General features: G+C 43.9%; 1 protein-coding gene across 2 annotated transcripts in view; it reads left to right on the top strand.

The window, feature by feature from the left end:
• Positions 1-1,074: 1,074 nt before the first annotated feature.
• The window catches only part of LOC135388835 (actin-related protein 8-like), a 39,159-nt gene continuing 20,053 nt past the window's right edge, over positions 1,075-20,180 (top strand). For both annotated transcript variants that reach the window (XM_064618679.1, XM_064618680.1), the window contains exons 1-2: positions 1,075-1,089; positions 2,348-2,459. The gene's annotated coding sequence lies outside the window, so the exon portion shown is untranslated. The remainder of the gene's footprint in view (positions 1,090-2,347; positions 2,460-20,180) is intronic.

The following is a 20,180-nucleotide window of genomic DNA, read 5'->3' as shown; positions in this document are numbered from 1 at the left end:
ACGGATGTGCTGAGGAGCTTCTCAACCCATGGCTTCACTCTATATTTCCTTGGATGTTGCCGATATACAGCTGGCTTACCCCATGGCGCACGGTAGTGATGTGATGTGATGTGACAAAGAAAAAAAAAAAGTAGTAAAGTGGTAGAAATGCTGTTTTCGGTTGAACATCTTTGAAATTGTGTTTTCTACGGAATGAACCCTTTGAAATGTTTTACAAAATACCATTCTCCATATGTGAAACTAGAGTCACTAAATAAGCTACGCTATAAGATATAAGCTAGTTACGCTATAAGCTAGCTTATTTAGTGACTCTATGTGAAACCATGGTGTGAAATGTATATACGACAAAGCTGTGTGCCATTTTAAGAGAAGTCATTTACAACACGCGAAAGGCGTATAAGAAAAATGTACTGTGTGGTGCTCGATGTGCACGCACGCACGTGCGAGTGTGTCTCAATTTCCTTTTAGAGCAGGAGAAGAAAATATTGCGTCCCCACCCCCTTATGCTAAGACAATATTGTCGCGCGTCTCATCCCTCGTGTTTCTTCCCCTTTTATTGCTCTGCAGGTGAGCTAACCTTTGTCTCTATTTAAGGCACTCTCCTCTATATGGTACAGAACAACGACCGCCAATTTTATGATCTGCTCCTCATTCACTTATTGTCCTTGCTTTCCCCGTCTTCTCCCATTGTTACACGTTCTTTCTTCATTCTATATACTTCGTTAGGCGACCTGCCGCCTTCGCCGTAAACCAATCAAGTCTATATGCATATGAAAGCCTATACTATTTTTTCTGTCTGTCTGGGAACATCACGCGCAGAAAATAATATCGTAATCCCTTTCGAGGAATTTATGGAACGAAATTTACGACGTGCTGAAGGGTTTACCGTCCTCTTATTTCTATTGCTTCTCATAAGGGTCTTTGTGTTACTTGCTTTCAGAGCGCCGACGCCGTATTAATGCCTATCGAACGCTATTGTTTTGGCACTGGATCTTTTCGTTGCGATTGATAGCTCTGAGGAAAAAGCGTGCCACATTCTTGCCGCATGGAAGAGGAAAGTGTGAATGGGGATTCATGTATACTCTGCAGGTACGTATAAGGTAGCGGGGTGACAATAGTGTGTCGAGAAGGCTGTGCAATGCTCGACGAATTTTACGGAGCACGGCGCGGGATTATTTCAAGTATCCGCATTACTCTCATCCCATTAAAGCAATCAATAAAGCATGCAGGGAGTTAAACTTTTCCACCCTCTGAATGGCTGTGGTATGTCATTGCGTTCCATTGGCAGTGCTTCCCAAACTGTGGGTCACGTCCAGTGGGTGTCGCAAAGAGGCTCGAGGACTTGAAAAAGGGACAGCAACGGTTTTTGCTGAATTCAGTCTCCGAATTTTGGGCAGGGTCGGCAGGAAAATTTCAAAATAAGTGAACGTGGGACTATAAAATGTCTGAAGCGAACGGGTGGTCGTAAAGACCCCAACACTGTTGCACAGGGCCCATAATACGGCATGCAAGTAGGCCAACTGTCTGCGCAGCTCCCCACCTCCCTCTTTCCCCTATTGCCCGTGGAGCGTCCTCATTGGTTCCTTTTCCAAATAAGGGGGTAACATCTCAAGATTGAGGGGCACGTTGGTTCTTTTGTGGACCCATGCCGGTCAACGAATACCCTATCATTGCTGTCTCGTGATTGGACAGACGCCTTGTCACGTGGGCTACCCACACTTTACCGTCTTCTCTGCAGAGAGACAAACTGTCGTAGCGCCACTTTCCTGCTGATACTATCCAAACGAGCATCGAGTATCTGACCGTTTACTTGAAGAGAGAGCGGGTCGTATATACTACGCCTTTCTGTGGCCATTATCAAAAATACGCAGTGTCACAAAAAGGCGTACGCCTCCCGCTTTCAACAATTAAAAGTAGAAAACGATGTCATTCGGAACGATGGTTGGCTACTTCGCCACATAGCACTCTGAAGGCCAACCATTGCACAGAGTGATACCTTGTGTGAGTGTAGCTCCTTATTTGTGGAAGGCGCGGGGTGTACGCCCTTTTTATGTCACAAAAAGGCGTACCCCTCCCGTTTTAAACAAATCAGGGAAAAGAACGATGTCATTTGGGAATGACATAGGAGCATGTTGTGCGGTGAAGTTCTGTTTCAAGAGTGCGGCGTAGCAACACCCTTCCGGTCCACCCATAAATTATTTTATTTCCACTAATAGGCATTGATTGATTGATTATTTAGAAGAAAACAAGGCATGTTTTTAACCGCACCAAATTTGACCACGCTTTAAAGAGCCCGCATTTAACACCCTCTAATTCTTGAAACTCTGACTGATCACTCTCTCCGCAGATGACTCCGGGCTGACCACCATCCAGCGTGCACATTTTCGTCCGAAAATGTTAGGGACGTACAAGACCGTGGATTCCGCCCACACCCAAAACCGGTAAAGCAAACAAAACTGGTAAGTCTGAGGGAGGAGTCGATGTCTCCATGGTAACAGCAGGGGCCTATAGGGGAACGGCAGCGCTCAGCTAGGAGGGGTACCTCCCAGTAGCTTTGTTCTTCCCGTTCTTTCAAGCGGCGGTGATGACTTTTCACTGCGACCGGAGAGGGACCCTAATGTTGTGCGAAGGGGTCGAAGGGTTACTAATGACGAACTTAATTGAGCCGATTTAAGCAAATGGGGAAAAAAAAGTAGTTCCTGCAGGTTGGCTTATTTGTTGTTAGATCATAAATCGCAATCGAAACATGCATAAATATCTCTAGGCTTTGCAGCCTTCAGCTTGTGGTGCTGCATCGCGTTTTAAGTCCAAAATGTACGTGCTTTACAAAAATAATTTCTAAGTTCAGTTTCACTTTAACATATACTGCATAAGCGTCACAAAGTCAAAACCACGCTCTAAAAACAGAGGGGGGGGGGGGGGGGGTGTCGAGGTAGCTTGCCGTTGTTGGCCGCACTCAAGTGGGCATCGTCACGACTATAGCCAAAAAAAAGGAAAAGAAGGTGGGAGAAAGAACTAACAGAACTAAACAGAACTTCACTGCATAGCACGCTCAGCGCCAACCATCGCCACGAATGATAGGGTTGTCGCCTCCAATTCGAGGACAGAGAGGGGCGTGCGCCTTTTTGTGTCAGTTTGAATATATTTTAATTGACACAAAAAGGCGTACGCCCTCCCCTCTCTTCGAATCATAAGCGATAACCCTATCGTTCGTGGCCTTGGTTGGCGCAGAGCGTACTAGTGCGGTGAAGTTCTATTTTTAGAGTGATTGGCTGATAAAATTAATAAACTGATATTTTTATTTATTTATTTGTTAATTACGGTAATACATTACACATCAGGTTTCAAGAGGGACTGCAAGACCGAGCCGGAGACGCAGTACCTATTTACACTCAATTTACCTGGATAACATAGCACTTACTAGCCTTGGGGTTAATGAATAAATGCAGTTGATGAGCCGACTAACATACACAACAGGCAAACAACATAACGTCTTGAACGCCTTGTAGCTCACTCCAACCCTGGTAACATAACACAACTGTGGCTTAATATAGTATAACGCTATAGCAGACAGCAGTATACAGAGCAATAAACAGCACAACCTCTAGACACTGACAACTGTTACATGACAACTCAACACTATTGCACAAGTGGAGCATAGTGGAAGAAATATACAAAGGAAAAATAAACACAGTAATCATCATAGTAGTCCTCTAAAATACGTATACAGTGCAGCGCACCATACAATTTAATTGCTTGGTTCGGTAGATTGAACAATATTTTTAAAAAATAATTAAAAATCAGTTGCCATGTTCCTCCCACACGTTGCAAAAAGAAAGAAAAAGAAAGCGCCGCAGTCTGTTCTCCTCGTACAAATTTTTTGCAGACTTTCAAAAACAAGCTTTTTTTTCTTCTCCAGCGGGGCGATAAATAAGATGTTTTCGAGCACAGTTGCATCCACACAACGAATGCAGAAAGTCCATATTGTGTTTTAATCACCACTTCTTTGTCAACTAAAACAATGACAAAAATAATGAAAACATACATACTGAAATATTATATATTTAGCTCCCTAATTCGCATTTGTTCCTGCTTACGAAAAAAAAAAAAAGCTTGTTTTTCAGCAGGATTCCGAGTCGCATCAAGCATTTCCGGTCTCGTTTAATGTGACGCTCTATCGCAATATACACATAACTAGGGAGCGGTGCTTTTGCGAGCAAGCAACCCTGTAATCTTGGCCGGGAAATAACAATGCGATTGCATCTGTATTCTCGCTTTGTCTCTCCAGCGTGATAAACATTTCAGCATCCGGACAGCAGGCAACAATGGGCACCCCCTCCTCTCTCTTGCTCGACAAATCGCGGCGGATACTAGGAAAGGCTTAAAAACTTGAGTAACAATAATAAGCGAAACTGTCGACAGGCGAAGCGCAAGTGAATTCAGAATGGCGTGATGCGTTTATATATATTTTTTTTATTCCGTGTTAGCGCCGCGAAGCAACTGTGGCTATGAGCGGCGTATAGATATGGACAGATGGAGAGAAGACAGGAGGAAGAAGTGGGAGACAGGGGGTTTGGTATGCGTCCTGGGCCGACTTCAGGAGGAACTGTGCCGACATCCGTCTAGAAAGTCCTCGGAAAACCCGAGGAAAACCTCAGACAGCACAGCCGGTGGTTGGATTCGAACCCACCACCTCCCAGTCTTCAGCATGACCTTTGCGTTTATATGGATGCGTTGTTTGCTGGGACGATAAAGCCGCGATGGCTACGAAGTTGCAGGATTTAATTATGAATATGTTACACAAATACATTTTATATTACATAAATAAGGCTGTTCTGCATATGCAGAACAGCGATTTATAATTAGATAACGAACAGAATTTGAGGACAAGTTCTCAATTTTTTATTTTCGCTAGTGTCGTTGTGAATTGAATCAAATGCTATCAGATTGAGTCAGTTGAGTCAAGAAAGAGCAAGTTCTAGTGAATGCTGCAAAGTGTTGCTTTCTTCGTTCCCCCCCCCCCCCAGAACGCATTTTAACACTACTAAGGTACTAATTGTAATCAGAACGTCAGGATGTCAAATTGGAACAAAAGAAAGATGTATTCATAAACAGTGAGCTAACCCAATAACAATATTAATATTTTCTAGCCAAAGGTAGGAAACACCAGCGTCATGGCCGAGTGGGTTATGGCCTCTCGCTCGTTGGCGTCGTGCTGACTGGGAAGTGGTGGGTTCGAATCCTACCACCGGCTGTGCTGTCTGAGGTTTTCCCTGAGTTTTCCGAAGACTTTCCAGACGAATGTCGGCACAGTTCCCCCTGAAGCCGTCCCAGGACGCGTACTAACCCCCCTGTCACCCCACTCCTTCCTGCTGTCCTCTCTCCATCTGTCCACATCTGTACGCCGCTCATAGCCACAGTTGCTTCGCGGCGCTAACACGAACGAAAAAAAAAAGATCGGAAACAAAAAAAGACAACCAAATTCGCGTACGGCTTTCTTTGTTTCCTGAAATAAGTAATCGTTCGTTCAAGGTTAGCTTCCTCTCCGTGAAATGAAATACGCCGTTACCTTGACAGGAATACAAAAGGAACGAGATTCATCCGTTGCGTCGTTCGTGATTTATGACCGAAAGAAAAAGAAACGCAACTGACGCCTTTCCCTCTTCCTCTCGTTCTCAGGAAAAGCGACACGCGGAGAGGCCACAGATTGGTCTGCTGAAACGATCCCTTGCGATGATTGGACGAATCGTATGCGGAGACCAATAAAAGCGCGTTGTCAGTCTACTTGAGAAGGAGTGCGGAGAGAGAAAGGCTCTTTCGTGGATAGATCACGAACGACGCAATGGTTGATGCTCCCGTTCCTTCTGTATTGCTGTGAAGGTAACGGCGTCTTTTGTACCGCGAGGAGGAATTTTTATGACGAAACCCCGAGACTGGGAAAAAGACGAAAAACAGACGACACAACAAAAAGTCTCAAACACAGCTCGTGTTTGAGACTTTGTGTTGTGTCGTCTGTTTTTTGTCTTTTTCCCAGTATCGGGTTTTCGTCATGGATCTTACCCACCAGCTCGCTTGTTTTTTAACCATTTTATCGGAGAATTTTTTGCACTTGACAGTGCCCTTTTATTCTAATATCTAACTAATCTATGGTCGTGTCCAACTTAATAAGGAAAAGAAATCTAGTCCGCCAGCTCTCAAAATATATAACTGCGTCGCAGATATAGGATGGCTGGACATGGAGAGTTCACGCTCCCTCCTGCGCCAGATAATATAATCCATCATACTCGCTCTGCTTACGTATTGGCCGTTAAGACTGACCGCATGACACTACACTGCGGTAGAAAGTGCGCTACCCTAACTATAGGATGGCTCATGGTGGCGCTGCAGTATTTCTGCGCCTTTCTTTTTCACAGGAAGTGAACATACTGAAGTAACGCTTACGGTGGTGGTGGAGGTGATAGTGAAAGGGCTTGCCATTGTCGGCCTCACGCTTACAAAATGTAGGAACTGCATAATAGACTAATAGACTGTCTATACCTCGCAGTCAGACTTTGACAGTTTTAAAGGCACTCTAAAGCAGCCGAGCTGCAATATCAGAAAATGTATCTATTCGCTAGCCTGAGAGCTCAGCACTCTTACGTCATAATTTTCGTCCAAATAGGTGGTTTGCAGCTTCCTGCGGATATGACGTCACACTCACAGTTTCCGGTTAGAACTTTTGCAGTAGTGTCAGCAGGAAATAAGCTTACCTGGCTGGAAAGTCCTTTTCGTGACTCTCATTCATCGAAAATAACTGCTTGTCGCATGCGGATTCAGCGAAACGGCGCAAACAGCAAACGCAAAGTTAGAACCGGAAATTCAATATTCCCAGCATCCCTATCGGCGGCTCTCCACTTGAAAACCTCCCATTGCGCTTATAGTTTACTAAAATTGAAAATTACTGGCAGCACTGTGTCGAAGTCTCCACCAACTGCGCATCGCTTGTCAAGTATGGTGGGAAAAACTACATTTCATGCGGATAACACTGGATCGAAAACAAAAGAAGGTGGCTACGTGTCGGCTACCTAGTCAACATGAGCAGCAGGCCAGTCGGGAACATCGATCACTGTTGCTTGACAAATCGGGGATTATTTTCCACCAGGGGTCGCCCCGGGCCGTTTTACCGCAGTTTTGCTAACCAATTAAAAATATTTAGCGTTCCTTGTCACAAGTATAACTTCTTGTGCTGTGTTTACAAACAACAACAAGAACTACTTCGCTAACATGACCTGTCTGTCTGCTGCTTACGGCGACTTTAAAAAAAAAAAAATGTTCCCGACAATAAAACTTCTCCCTTTTATCTCTTAGCATACTACATATTTTGTGCTATATATGTAAAGGGCTTCGAGTTTCGAACATTACGCTGACATACTTCTTAATTACTAAAGTATAATAAGCACGGTGCAGCAACAAGAGAAATTACACTTACACTTGCTTTCAGTGCGTGTGCATACACGTCTGCGGGTCAATACGAGAGCGGAAACATGACTTCGTGGCAGGGCGTAACGCCATCAGACAACTCTCGCCTGGCCACCGTGGTAGCTTCATGGCAAACATTTGCCGTCGCAACGGAAAGCACTCAAGCTCATTGCTGTCTGCTCCCAATAGCCGCAAATGTCATGCGCTAATGCCCTTCCCGGACAGCATTGCAGGAAGTCATAGAAGAACTGCGGTAGCACAGGGTTATTGATCCCCGCTGTTAGAGCGCCTTACATTGCGGCCCAATGAATAATACATGCGTAAAAAGCGAGGAAAAGTTGCGAGTGAAACGTGCTCGGCGTTCTATTGTTTTTTTTTTCTTTTCTTTTTTTAATGGTTAGAGGTGTACGCGGGTGCCAGTTGTATCAGCGGATCCGCGCTGATATCCGCACGACATTCTAGTTTGCGGACAGAAATATGTTTGGAGATCTGCGCGGATAAACTGCGGATAAAACTGCGTGCCTCTGCGGTATACGCGCTCGGATATATATATATATATATGTATATAGAGAGAGAAAAAGAAAAAGAAATTATAATTATATATATATATATATATATATATAATAAGGGAAAAAAGCCATTAAAGAAACAATTAAATGACACTAGACGTATTTGAAATTCAAAATTACAGATTAAGATGACTTCTATGGCTGCACGCAGAGAAACAGATACTCATGGAACGATGCGACAGCACCAGAGGACACGTGTTTCGCCGTGTTTGCGGCTCGATATATATAATGTATTATGCGCAAATGAGCATATACTGCCTCTGCTGACGGAGACATAGTTGACGCAATGAATCCAAGAAAGTGTGCCGTCCCTGTACAAATGCAGTGAGGTCGGCTGTACGGATATATTCAATACCGCGCGGATGCTGTCAATACCATCCACGCTCACCTCTATAAATGGCCTACATGATATTTTTTTTTTAAATATCTAGCCGCGTGGAGGTTGCAGTCAGTCTGTAATACTAGTTTGGGAGACGAGTTTCTTATGCAGCATTTCCAGGCTGTAAGGAAATATCAGTGAAAGTGTATCTTTGTGTTGTCGTCAAAACTTATGGCGCTGATACATTCACCATTCGGAGTATGAACCGAATATTTGATTAGAATACGGGATATATTTGGTAAAATCCACAGCCCAAAAGAGCGGCTACTTGCTACCCGACCGCTGCCGTGGTGCGACAGAGAAACTAGATGTGACGTCAGAAGCAGATGACCTTCCACACTCTTGGAGTGAGCTAGAATAACTAAATAAGCTCTAGAGTGAGCAAATGATGCAAGTGACATCGGGCCGCTTGAAGGAGGGGAGTGTAACGGGCTGCCGCTTGCCGCCTTTTCTGCCCGTAAACTGCACCGTCACTCACCTAGGTGGTGTTGACTGCAGGCGCGTGGAATGCAACACGACAAAAATCGCACGTGTCTCAAATAAAAGGCATCCTTGAGAGCTATTCTTCCCTGGGAACTCAATATATTGTCGAGGAGTCTCTTCACTGTCCCTTTAATGCTTTTTTTTCCTGCGTGCATAGTTCGTGTACCTTTTGCACAGTGTACCCAGTAAAATGGTTACCTTATACTCAACGGCTGTTCTGTGTCCAGCAGAGATGTGCTGTAACTACTTTTTAGTAGTTTAACTATAACTACTAACACTACTAACTATACTGCGTCAAATTGTAGTTTCACTACTAGTGTAACTACATTACAGCCGCACTAGTTAAAACTGCTTTGCAACTACTAGGATGTAGTTGTTTAACTACATATCTGTAACTAGTCCGATATTTTGTGTGCATTTTCTTATATCTGTCATCGCTCAGGCGTAGAAATAGCGCGTGGGTGCATGGGCAACGAGAAGACAGTGAGCTTCCCACACTCGGAACAACCATAGCTCAGCACGCTCCCCTCCATACAATACTGATATGGTGATATGCCATGCAACGATACAATCATGGCCTCCAAACTGACGACGGAGGAGGCGTGAGCTGTTTTGAGTGTGTTGATCGTTATGTACCCTGGTTAACACAAATGACGTACTTTCTGCTCATGTGCCTTTGAAACAGAAAATGATACCAGTGCGCTCTGTGCTATTGCCGTGAAGCACATGGAATGCCAAGTGAAAAAATGTGAAGTAGCTGTAACCTAACTACTATAGATAACTACAAAAAACGTCTAACTAGTAGTTGTAACTAGCATTTTACAAGTAGTTTCTAACTACTTTTAACTACCATGCAGTAGTTTAACTACAAGTAGTCAATTACTGCACATCACTGATGTCCAGCATGCGCGTGGCTAAGCGTGTACCACGCATCCGTCCCGTAGTTGATATGAGAAACATTTATTGCACAAAAAAGATACGTCGAAAGAGGAAAACAAACAAAAAACACTGTCAAGGAGCCCGCGATGAGGGGATCAGACACGTAATGTTAAACCTATTTATTTGCCAGAAAAACACGGCTTGCTATTCCTTAGTAAATAAAGAAATAACGCTCCTGATGGTTTAACATTGCGTTTCAAGCAAAGAAAGAAAGATGTCAAGAGCACGTTTTTTGGGGGTACTGGAGTTTCCCAAGCAGCACAATGTACTGAAAGTCGAGTGCAGTAGGGATGGACGGGTGGGTGGAAGGCCTTGAACAGACGCGTGAAGCTAAAGGACCTTGATAAGACACATACCGTCCACCCCTATTGCACTCGACTTTCGGTACATTGTGCTGCTTGGGTTAGAGTTCAAGTATGAGTGTTTCAAAACCCATTTTTGTACATGCTTTGCCCAGATAGATAAATCCTCACATCTCTCATCAGGTTAGATATGTAATCTAATCACACACACACACATCTCTTTACTTTTATCACCGTGCTTCTATGGTGAGCCTTGTACCAAGTCCAAAGAATGCAATTAAGAAAAGGTGGATAAAAATTCGTGACTTTAATCATGAAAGATGGAAGTCACAGAAAAGGTTAGCCAGGCTGTAGGACTCGAACCCGGCAGGAAATACTCATCTAGGTAAACATCTGGCAACTGTGAATGTCCCTGAAATTAAACAATAGCAACAATACAAATGCTGTAAGTTCCAAATTGTTTATGCACAAACTACAAAAAAAAATCATGTCTGATTTTTTTTTTAAATACCACTACTCATTTATGGCAAACGTTTTCGCTTTGAGAACTCCGGAATTTCATTTTCATTGTTTCCAAAAGACATTTCGCAGAAGTCATAGTACAAACAGAGCGAAGCTCCACATGGGGGCTTCACTCAAACCACCTCAAGCCGACTTTATGCCTTTCTACGTTCACGTGCTGCCCTCTCGTGATCGACAACGCACGTGTTTTGCCTTCGGGCATCTTCCCACCTCAGGACAAGAACAGGCAACGAAAAGCTCCTATATGCTTCTTCGCATCCACGCCGCCGCATAAAAGCTCACCGGGATCACCACGCGTTCTCGGAACTTTTTTCCATGGGCGAATAATATTCCTCTATGTACACTAGCACTGTATGCGAAGAAGAGAGAAAACGCTGTTGGTAATGTCAGCCTTCTGTGCGGACAAAAGCCTTCGGTAGCTTTTGCTGAATGCCGGATATCATGGCGTTCTTTTCTTGCATTTGCCACGGTTGATTGGATTTTTTCGGCGAACCATCGCTTCTGTTTATGGGGTAGCACGTCGCATGGTGGTAATCTAATGTCCTCGGCTTGTCCTTTGTCTTTATTTTTTCGTTTTTTTTTTTATAATCACGGTGTTGCTTTCTGATGACATAGCAGCGGATTTTATAAGGGTTAGAGCAGACAAACACAGAATGGTCAAGCCCTAAATGGAATACATGCCATTTTCACCGCTTCCGGTTTGGTGTCAAAACGACATCCGGTTTCAGAATAAACATGCTCTGCTCTAAGCACTGTGCTGATAGTTACAATTATCGCTTCTGATTTCAGGAGAGAGAGGGTCGTATACGCCATTTTGTGGCAATTCAAATTGCCACAAAAAGGCGTACGCCTCCGGTTTTCATCAAACCAGGAAAACGAAAGATGTAATTCTGCATGGCGGCTGGTTCCGAGCGTTCTTAGTCGCGGAAGGACCGGAAGTCTTCGTGGCACCGGAAGTTGTGGCGGAGGCTTGTTTATGTTTAGTCCAGAATGTCATGTATATACGCATTAAATGTGGCCTATGCTGGATTGTTATGGATTACAGACATGGATTATGTTATAATTAACGTTTTTGGATTACAACGGCCGAACTGTCGTGTGTTGCAGTGGAACATTGTTTTACTGGTATTGCGTGTGATTCCTTTTTGTTACTTGTTGTCTCCATATTGTTGGATTAGGGGGATATGTTAATTTGGATGAGTAATGAATAAAGGAGGTAAAATTTTGGATTTATTTTTTCTGCTGTTGTGCGCGTTTCGAATTTAATCTATTGCAAATTAATTCTATTATTCATTTATATTTCATGCTTATCACACTCCTTTATGTAATAGCCCATGGAAGAGGTCCTTAACGCATAGCTAGATGAACAAGTCAGAAAATAGACATAGATTTAGATTTACTTTAGAGTTATATGATTACTCTGATTGCTTGTGACAGAAGTCAGACAATGCGTATCAGGATATCGGAATGTTTTCTGGAACTCCCCTCTCATCATCAACCCATTCAGTCAGCGGTAGAACGCCATGCTATTGGCTGTCAACTATACAGGGTGTTTTAGTTAAATCCCCGGGCTAAATAATTCGCGAACGGGTGCACCAATCGAATAACTTTCTTTTTTACAAGTATCTGTCCGATACCACCAACAAGGTGCGTGAATGAGTGGGAGGCGCTCATTATTTAAATAAAAATTCAAATGAGTTTCGTGAAAGAACATAACTTCTAAAGCAGGGCGCCGTCGCCATTAAAATGGGTACTGCCCCTTTTGGGACCTTCAATGGACACCTTTTAGACGTAAGGACGTAATTCATTAGTGTAATTCATTGGTGTAAGGACGTAATTCATTGGTGGATAAGGGAGTGGAAGAACGTCCTTTTGCGCTTCACTGCGACCAGCCGCGACAAAAAAATGTAAACCGAAACCAATGAATTACTGCAACAAATGACCGGCTTCGGTGGCAGATTTTTCTCTAAAGGTGTCTATTGAAGGGCCCAAAAAGGGGGTAGTACCCATCTTAATGCCGACGGCGCCCTGCTTTAGAAGTTATGTTTTTCCAGGAAACTCATTTGAGTTTTTGCTTAAATAATGAGCGCCTCCCACTCATTCACACGGTGCGCAGCTTGTAGGTGGTATCGGACAGATACTTGTAAAAAAAAGAAAGCCCTTCGATTGGTAAACCGGTTTGCGAACGTGGGGCATTTAACTGAAACACCCTGTACAGGCGGCCAATCAGTTATATCAGTTTCAATTTCTCAGAGACAAAGGATCAAAATATGAAGTTTTATTGTTTATTAGGTGCTTCAGCACATGTTGTTTGGAAGAATGCCCTTCTGTTTTCACTGACAAAAGGCAGCGCTACTACTTTTCCCGCGATATCAATAGTCTCGAAATTACAATTAAAGTAATGAAAAAACTTTATTTACTGCCACAGCCTCACTCTCAAAGAGTTGACTGATCACGCTCGTATTGATCATGGGAGTATGAAACGCTGGACTCATTTAGCGGTTTCTGTTTTCCTCGCGTTAAACGTTCCGCGGAAGTCTTTGATAGTGCCGAATTGAAGAGCTCCCAGCAGGTCTCTGTTCGTGTCTCTTTTTCCGACACGGACTAGTTCTATCGCGTCTACCAAATAAAACCATATATCACGAACGAAAGATTTGTAGCCCACACAAAGCAAAAAAAAAAGAAAGAAAGAAGAGGGAAAAAAAAAAAAAACTCCTAGCGATGACGTGCGATATGGAGATATGTATCGCACACAATAAACTCGGTGAACAACAAAACGAAACACTATACACCACTCGTGAAATTCATCAGTGACATCCAGCTCGAGCGAAATACCGGAAACATTATGTTGTATCTTATATTTTATACTTGTTAGGGGGAGGGAGCGGGGGAAATGCTCGCCGATAAATAAGACGCTGAACGCATCAGTCGCAAGTTCCACAAAAATGAACGACCGTGATGGCGACAAACAACAACGCTAATGACGCTTGCAGGAGTTTCGCTAACTTTGAAGAGAGAAAAAATAGCACGCTTGCATGACGCCGTCCTATTTGTCACACGAGAAGTTGTCTTACAACAGAATTGCGTGTGTGTGTGGCAGAGGAGGACTTGGCACGTCGAGAAGAAAGTTTTGTGAGAGTTCGTGACAGTAGGAAGGATTCATTGCGGACTCGTGAAGGGCGGGAAGTTATACCATTATAAGATGAGGTGACAGATGCAAGGCTGTTGTTTTCGCGCGAAAGCGATAGACGGGTGTATGCGATGGCAGTGAAGGGAAAAGCAACGCCGTTTTGTGGGTTTCTTTATTGCGCGGATGGTCGGAGAAAAATCGCGGTGTAGAGGTGATGACAACTCGAGCTGCGTTCGTGGTATGGTATGACAGTTAACCCTACGAGGACACGCATGGCGCTAAAGGACATCCTTTATCGACCTTGATTTCATTTTTTTTTGCGCTTTTCGGGTGTCTTGACCCATGGCACGCACCTTTTTGGTGCAGGTTTTAAATATTTCGAAAATTTTCGCAGCATGTAGAAAGAAATTTAATGAAACACTCTTCGACATAAAAAGCTACTATTTCGAGTGCAAAATTCTGCACGAAACTAATTTTTTGGACCCTGTCTCGGATGTTTTATCAATTTTTTCATAACATTATCTCTCGTCAAAATGCTGCGTTAATTCATCGAATGCGACACGATGTACAGGTTTTACTGTTATTTGGCGTTACTGCTCGCGACAAGTAGACGCTCCAAGATGCAGTCACTGTGGTGACCTGAAAATCTGGAACACATCCGTCTTCATTACCTATCATCGTCATGATTCAGTTGAATCTACAGAAAAGATAAAAGTGTTTACTTGCAAGAACGCACTTTTTCATGTTGAAGAGTGTAAATGGGGTATAAATTACGACATAGGTATGTATCTTTCACTGGACAACAATGTTTCAACGAATGTTTATATGGTTTAGTAAAACAGGTCACTTACAGCAAACGGAATACAGTGAGGAATGCAAGCGTGACCGAGGTCTGTAATATAGTCTTTATGGCCCCTTGCCTTAGTAATCTACCTTCTTAAACCCCAGATTACTGACACCAAATGAAATTTGTATCACGCGGTAGTTGTTAATCTGAGAGGTGTTATAGTGATTTCTCACAAAGTGCCATCATTATCATTATCACCATCGTCATAGCTGTCGTCCGCACTTTCCTCGATGAAACAGACGTGCGATGTCCCATGATTTATTGATTTATTTATTTGTAAAAGAAAAAAAAATGGAGATGGCCGATGATATATGCGCCGTCTGGAAGGCAAGATGCAAAAGCATAACTGTCTATCTGTACTGCTCATGTCCGCTTGTAATTGACAACACGACACCCCCATACATCCTAAGTAAACGCTTAGCATTAAAATCTTTTCTCACACTATATACCGAATACAGCACTTGCAATTTCGTCCGTATCAACAGCAACAGCTCAGTCGCCTTGCAAGAACAAGCACATCATCGAAGTCTGACACGATGTACATTCCGAGCCTCATAACAAACTATTGCCCAACGATCGGTTGAGGAAAAAAATAAAATAAATAAATACATAATAATGAAGGCAGGCTCAAATGGCGTCTCTATTGTCGCCATCCAAAGAGTCAGCGAGCCGATTGCCATCCAGCCGTAAGTTCCCCCATCATCCTTTTTCTTCTATGTAACGCCTACACTTAAACATCGACAGAGAATCGCTTTATATCCACACGTTCTTTATACGCTACACAAAGATACGTCATTGCCACGCGTCGCTAAAGAGCGTTGCGGACGATTCTTTGCCGAGCCTCACGCCTCTGAGCATCCCTTCTTTTTCCCGCTCCGGAAAATACGGATAACAACGATAGGGGATATGTGTGTCTGTGAGAGAGAGATAGTTTGAGAAAAAAAAACTTTGGTGAAATATGTCAAACATAGGCCCGTATGTAATCTTCGCCTCGTACACACAGAGATGATACGGAGAGAAGCTGGGTAGTTTTGTGAAAAGTTATCGATGTGAAAACCGGAAGTCATTCTCCGGCAGCGGAGGAGATGTACCGGAAGTACGGGATGGATGCAGGCGATTTTTTTTCGGTGTTTGTTGTTTTGCTCTTGAAAGACTGAAGAGTAGGGGAAGAGTGGTGACAATATGTGTGCAGTGTGGTGCAATAGAAGATGGGCGTTCTTCTGGCAGAAGGACTTTTTGTGTTGGCATGTGCAGTCTCCGGAGGACGAGATATCGTCGGGCATGAAAGGCATGCGCGTTGCGGCCGCCGATGTCTTTGCTGTTTGAAGGATGAGCGCTCCCCAAAAAAACGTAGGACCTCGGTGCTGTTCAGACACGTAAAACAAGAACGTATTTAAAATTTGATACTAAATACTGGAGGAAGAACGTACTTAAGGTACTATACAAATATTTGCAAAGACGGTAATTAGAGTATATAGAGTAGCAAATACTTCAAGAAACATTTAAGATACATTTAAGTTCGTGTAACTGGCTAACGTTTTTTTAAGCACAGACATTATTGGCTCGTTGAAGGAGTTGCGTTTCACAATGTTCGCCAATCACCTTTTGCTCTCTTTCTTTGAACAATAATCAATCAGTAAGTTGTTGTCCTTTTCTCCCCAATGTATTGGGAGGAAGAAAAAGACCATGGAAGCAAGGGTACCTCGCTGGGAAACTGGACATGCTATGAAGACAAACAGACAGACGAAAAGTAGTACTGAGTAAAGAGTACTAAAAAGTATTTGAAATAGAGTACAAATGCGGTTCCCGAAAAAGTACTGAGTACACTCTAAAAACAGCACTTCACCGCATAGCACACTCTGCGCAAACCATTGCTACGAATGGGTTATCGCTTCTGATTCGAAGACAGAGGGGGCGCACAGCTGAATTTGGATATATGATAATTGACACAAAAAGACGTACTCCCCCCATCTCTCTCTTCGAATCGGAAGCGATAACCCTATCATTCGTAGCAATGGTTGGCACAGAGCGTGCTATGCGGTGAAGTTCTGTTCTTAGAGTGTAGGATATTAAAATACTTACAAAAGTGTTTGATATACTATCAGTTCAGTATTCAAGAAATGTGCAAGTCTGAGTGCTATTAATCTATGGTGGTCCTGGTACATTTCAGAGCTTTTTATCCGTCACTGGCCGTACACTCTTAAAAATGAACTTCACCGCATAGCACGCTCCTAGCCAACTATAATCTCGAATGATATCGTTATGTGACCTGATTTGTTGAAAACGGGAGGCGTACGCCTTTTTGTGACACTTATGTTGTTCATAATTGTCACAAAAAAGGCGTACTCCTCCTGTTTTCAACAAATCAGGTCACATAACGATATCATTCGAGATGATGGTTGGCTAGCAGCGTGCTATGCGGTGAAGTTCATTTTTAAGAGTGTATCCAGCGAAAAGCGATAGCAGGGGACCCGAATAATTGAAACTAGAGAGCAGGCGAATCATCAGTTGCAAACGTAACTTGTGTTTATTGACTTACCACCCCCACCTAACCTAACCTAACATAACCACCTCCATCCCGAATGACATCGTTCTGCCCTCTGATTGGTTAAAAACGTGAGGCGTACGCCTTTTTGTGACGCACTTATGCTCGCCGTTGTTGGCCACACAGAAGTGGGCGTCGTCACGACTATAGCAAAAAACAAATAAACAAACAAGACGGATGAAGGATGAATGGTGGAGATGCGTAGAGGGTGCGTGAGCTCGTCGGGTGCAAAGTGTTAGAGGGGTCGTTTTGCAAGACCCGCCTCCTGTGAGGAACTGTGCAGTCATCCACAGCTGTCGAACTTAGTTGTTTTAGCACAATCTAAAAACAGAACTTCACCGCATAGCACGCTGTGCGTCGTACCAGGTACAAACTCCCGTCATGGCGCCGAAAGTAATCCAGCAGGATGTTGAGGCGAGCTCTCACTGTGGTCCAGGGAGCTAGTAGCGTAAACGCTGGCCAAGCGTGGCTGAGGGACGTGCGTGACCTTCTTACAAGGGCAGAGAAAATGGAGTGCTTGCATAAAGTACCAGTTTGGGCCTGTTGGTCACACATGATGAAATCGCTAAAACCAGTGCTAAAAACACTAAGGACGACACAAACAACAAACATTTGTTGAAAGTGTAGTGCGTCCGTCCTGTGTCGTCCTTAGTGTTTTTACCTCTGGTTTTAGCGATTTTATCGGGAGTGCTTGTTTCAGCGCACGTGGCCAAGTTGTCCAAGTACCGGAGCCCCCGAAGTTCGGAATGGATATTAACGGGCTTTTCTTTGTCTTCCAGGTAAGCCTGGGTAATTCCAGAGAAGCTAGACATTCCAAGCGCCGTTCTTACTCCTGCCCGATGGAGTCCCTCAAGAGCATACCGTTGTGTACTTGTCAGAAAAAGACGTACGCCCCGCACTTTCCACAAATCAGGAATGATAACGATATCATTCTGTGCAATGGTTGGCCTTCACCGTGCCATCTGGTGAAGTTCTGTTTTAAGAGTGTGGGGAACTGCCTATCGTCAAGTGAGTAAAATCCAGCTCCTACAAACTAGCGGCAACGTTACTGGCGACGTTAAATTCAAAAATTATTATTACATCGCTAAAAAAGAAAAAGAAAGCCAGAGCCGTTCTCATTGGACCTAGCGCATTCTCAAGAGTGGCACAACACAGAGCTCCTCTGCACTCTTAAAAATGTATTTCACTGCATAGCACGCTCCTACACTCTTAAAAATGAACTTCACCGCATAGCGCGCTCCTAGCCAACCATCAACTCGAATGATATCGCTATGTGCCCTGATTTGCTCAAACCAGTAGGCGTACGCCTTTTTTGTGACACTTATGCTGTTCATAATTGTCACAAAAATGGCGTACGCCCCCCGTTTTCAGCAAATCAGGACAGATAACGATATCATTCGAGATGATGGTTGGCTACGAGCGTGCTATGCGGTGAAGTTCATTTTTAAGAGTGTACACTGTTAAAACAGAACTTCACCACATAGCACACTCCTAGCCAACCATCATTCCGAATGATATCATTCTGTGCATTGATTTGGTGAAAATGGGAGGAGGCGCCTATCTGGGACAGATTATCTTGTCCCAGATAGGCGCCTCCCCCCTGTTTTGAACAAATCATGACACAGAATGATATCATTCGGTATGATGGTTGGCTAGGAGCGCGCTATGTGGTGAAGTTCTGTTTTAACAGTGTAGCGCATCTCGAATGATATCGTTATCTGCAACACTGATTTTCTGATGTTGAAAATCCTCCCGTTTTCAACAAATCGGAGCAGAAAACGATATCATTCGAGAATATGGTTGGCTAGGAGCGTGCTATGCAGTGAAGTTCATTTTTAAGAGTGTGTGTTTTCGGATTCATGCAAGTCACCAGCGGAAGCGACAATGTTAGTGTCATTTTTTCCCCCTAATCATTGTCCCAATTCAGGTGCCACCGCTCCGGTCACTGCTGACACTCGCCGCGGAATTGTGCCGTCGTCCACAGTTGTCGAACTTAGTTGTTTGCGCACAGTCTAAAAGCGGAACTTCACTGCATTGCACGCTGTGCGCCAACGCTTCTGATTCGAAGAGAGAGAGAGAGAGAGAGAGAGGTGGGGGGGGGGGCATACGCCTTTTTATGTGGTGGGTATTGATGACTGGACACAAAAAGGCGTACGCCCCCATTCATTCGCGGCAATGGGAGGCGCTCAGTGTGCTATAATCTTAAAACAGGTGCTGGTGAAGGTGCTAATGAAAGAGCTCGCCGTTGCCGGTCTCACAGAGGAGGGCAACGTCACGGCTAACGCTCTGAGGGAACGTGCGTCCTGGGTACGACTTCTAAGGGAACTGTGTCGTTCAAAAAAAAAGAAAAAAGGCGTACGCCCTGGGCTCTCCACAAATTGGGAGTAATAAACGTGTGAATCTTTCCAATGTGCATTTGTTGGCCTTCAGCGTGCTGTGTGGTGAAGTTCTGTTTTTATAGTGCAATAGAGAACGTAGCCCTGCAGATGACCATTTATCGTCACTCAGAGGATGATCTGCAATGGACCGGACTGGTCAATGTGCCGTTGAAGGGTACAATGGGAAAGGAGAAAATGCCTCAAGACATATCGCCTTCGCTGGACGCAATGTAACAAATTGTCTCCTGCTCAACACCGGATGGCTCAACTGAAAGACGGTTGTTGGGCATTGTCGCATGCAGTCCATGGAAGTTTTTAACAGGATCTAGAAACTGAAGCCTGGATGAATGAAGGTAAATTGCACGCACTGAAATGTGTCCCCATGTTGTCCCCCCAGTAAAACAGTTGGAAAAATAAGGTCGGTTTCTGTAACTTTCTTCCTGCCTTTGACTGCTTCAGTACCAGGCTTGCTGGAGACAAAGTTATTCCACTCTCTGTCCCCCAGAACCCTGTTGTTTGCTCTTTCCTGTTTCCTCTGTTTGTACGGGTTTGAGCTGCATGTGTCCTGTCGTCCTTTCTGTTGTTCTGTTGCCCAACCTCAGCTGTTTTCTACAATTGATTTCATCCA

Source organism: Ornithodoros turicata, chromosome 3 (assembly GCF_037126465.1).
Source record: "Ornithodoros turicata isolate Travis chromosome 3, ASM3712646v1, whole genome shotgun sequence".
Lineage (NCBI taxonomy): Eukaryota > Metazoa > Arthropoda > Arachnida > Ixodida > Argasidae > Ornithodoros > Ornithodoros turicata.
Note: the sequence above shows the minus strand (reverse complement) of the source record. Positions and strands in the feature narration are given on the sequence as shown.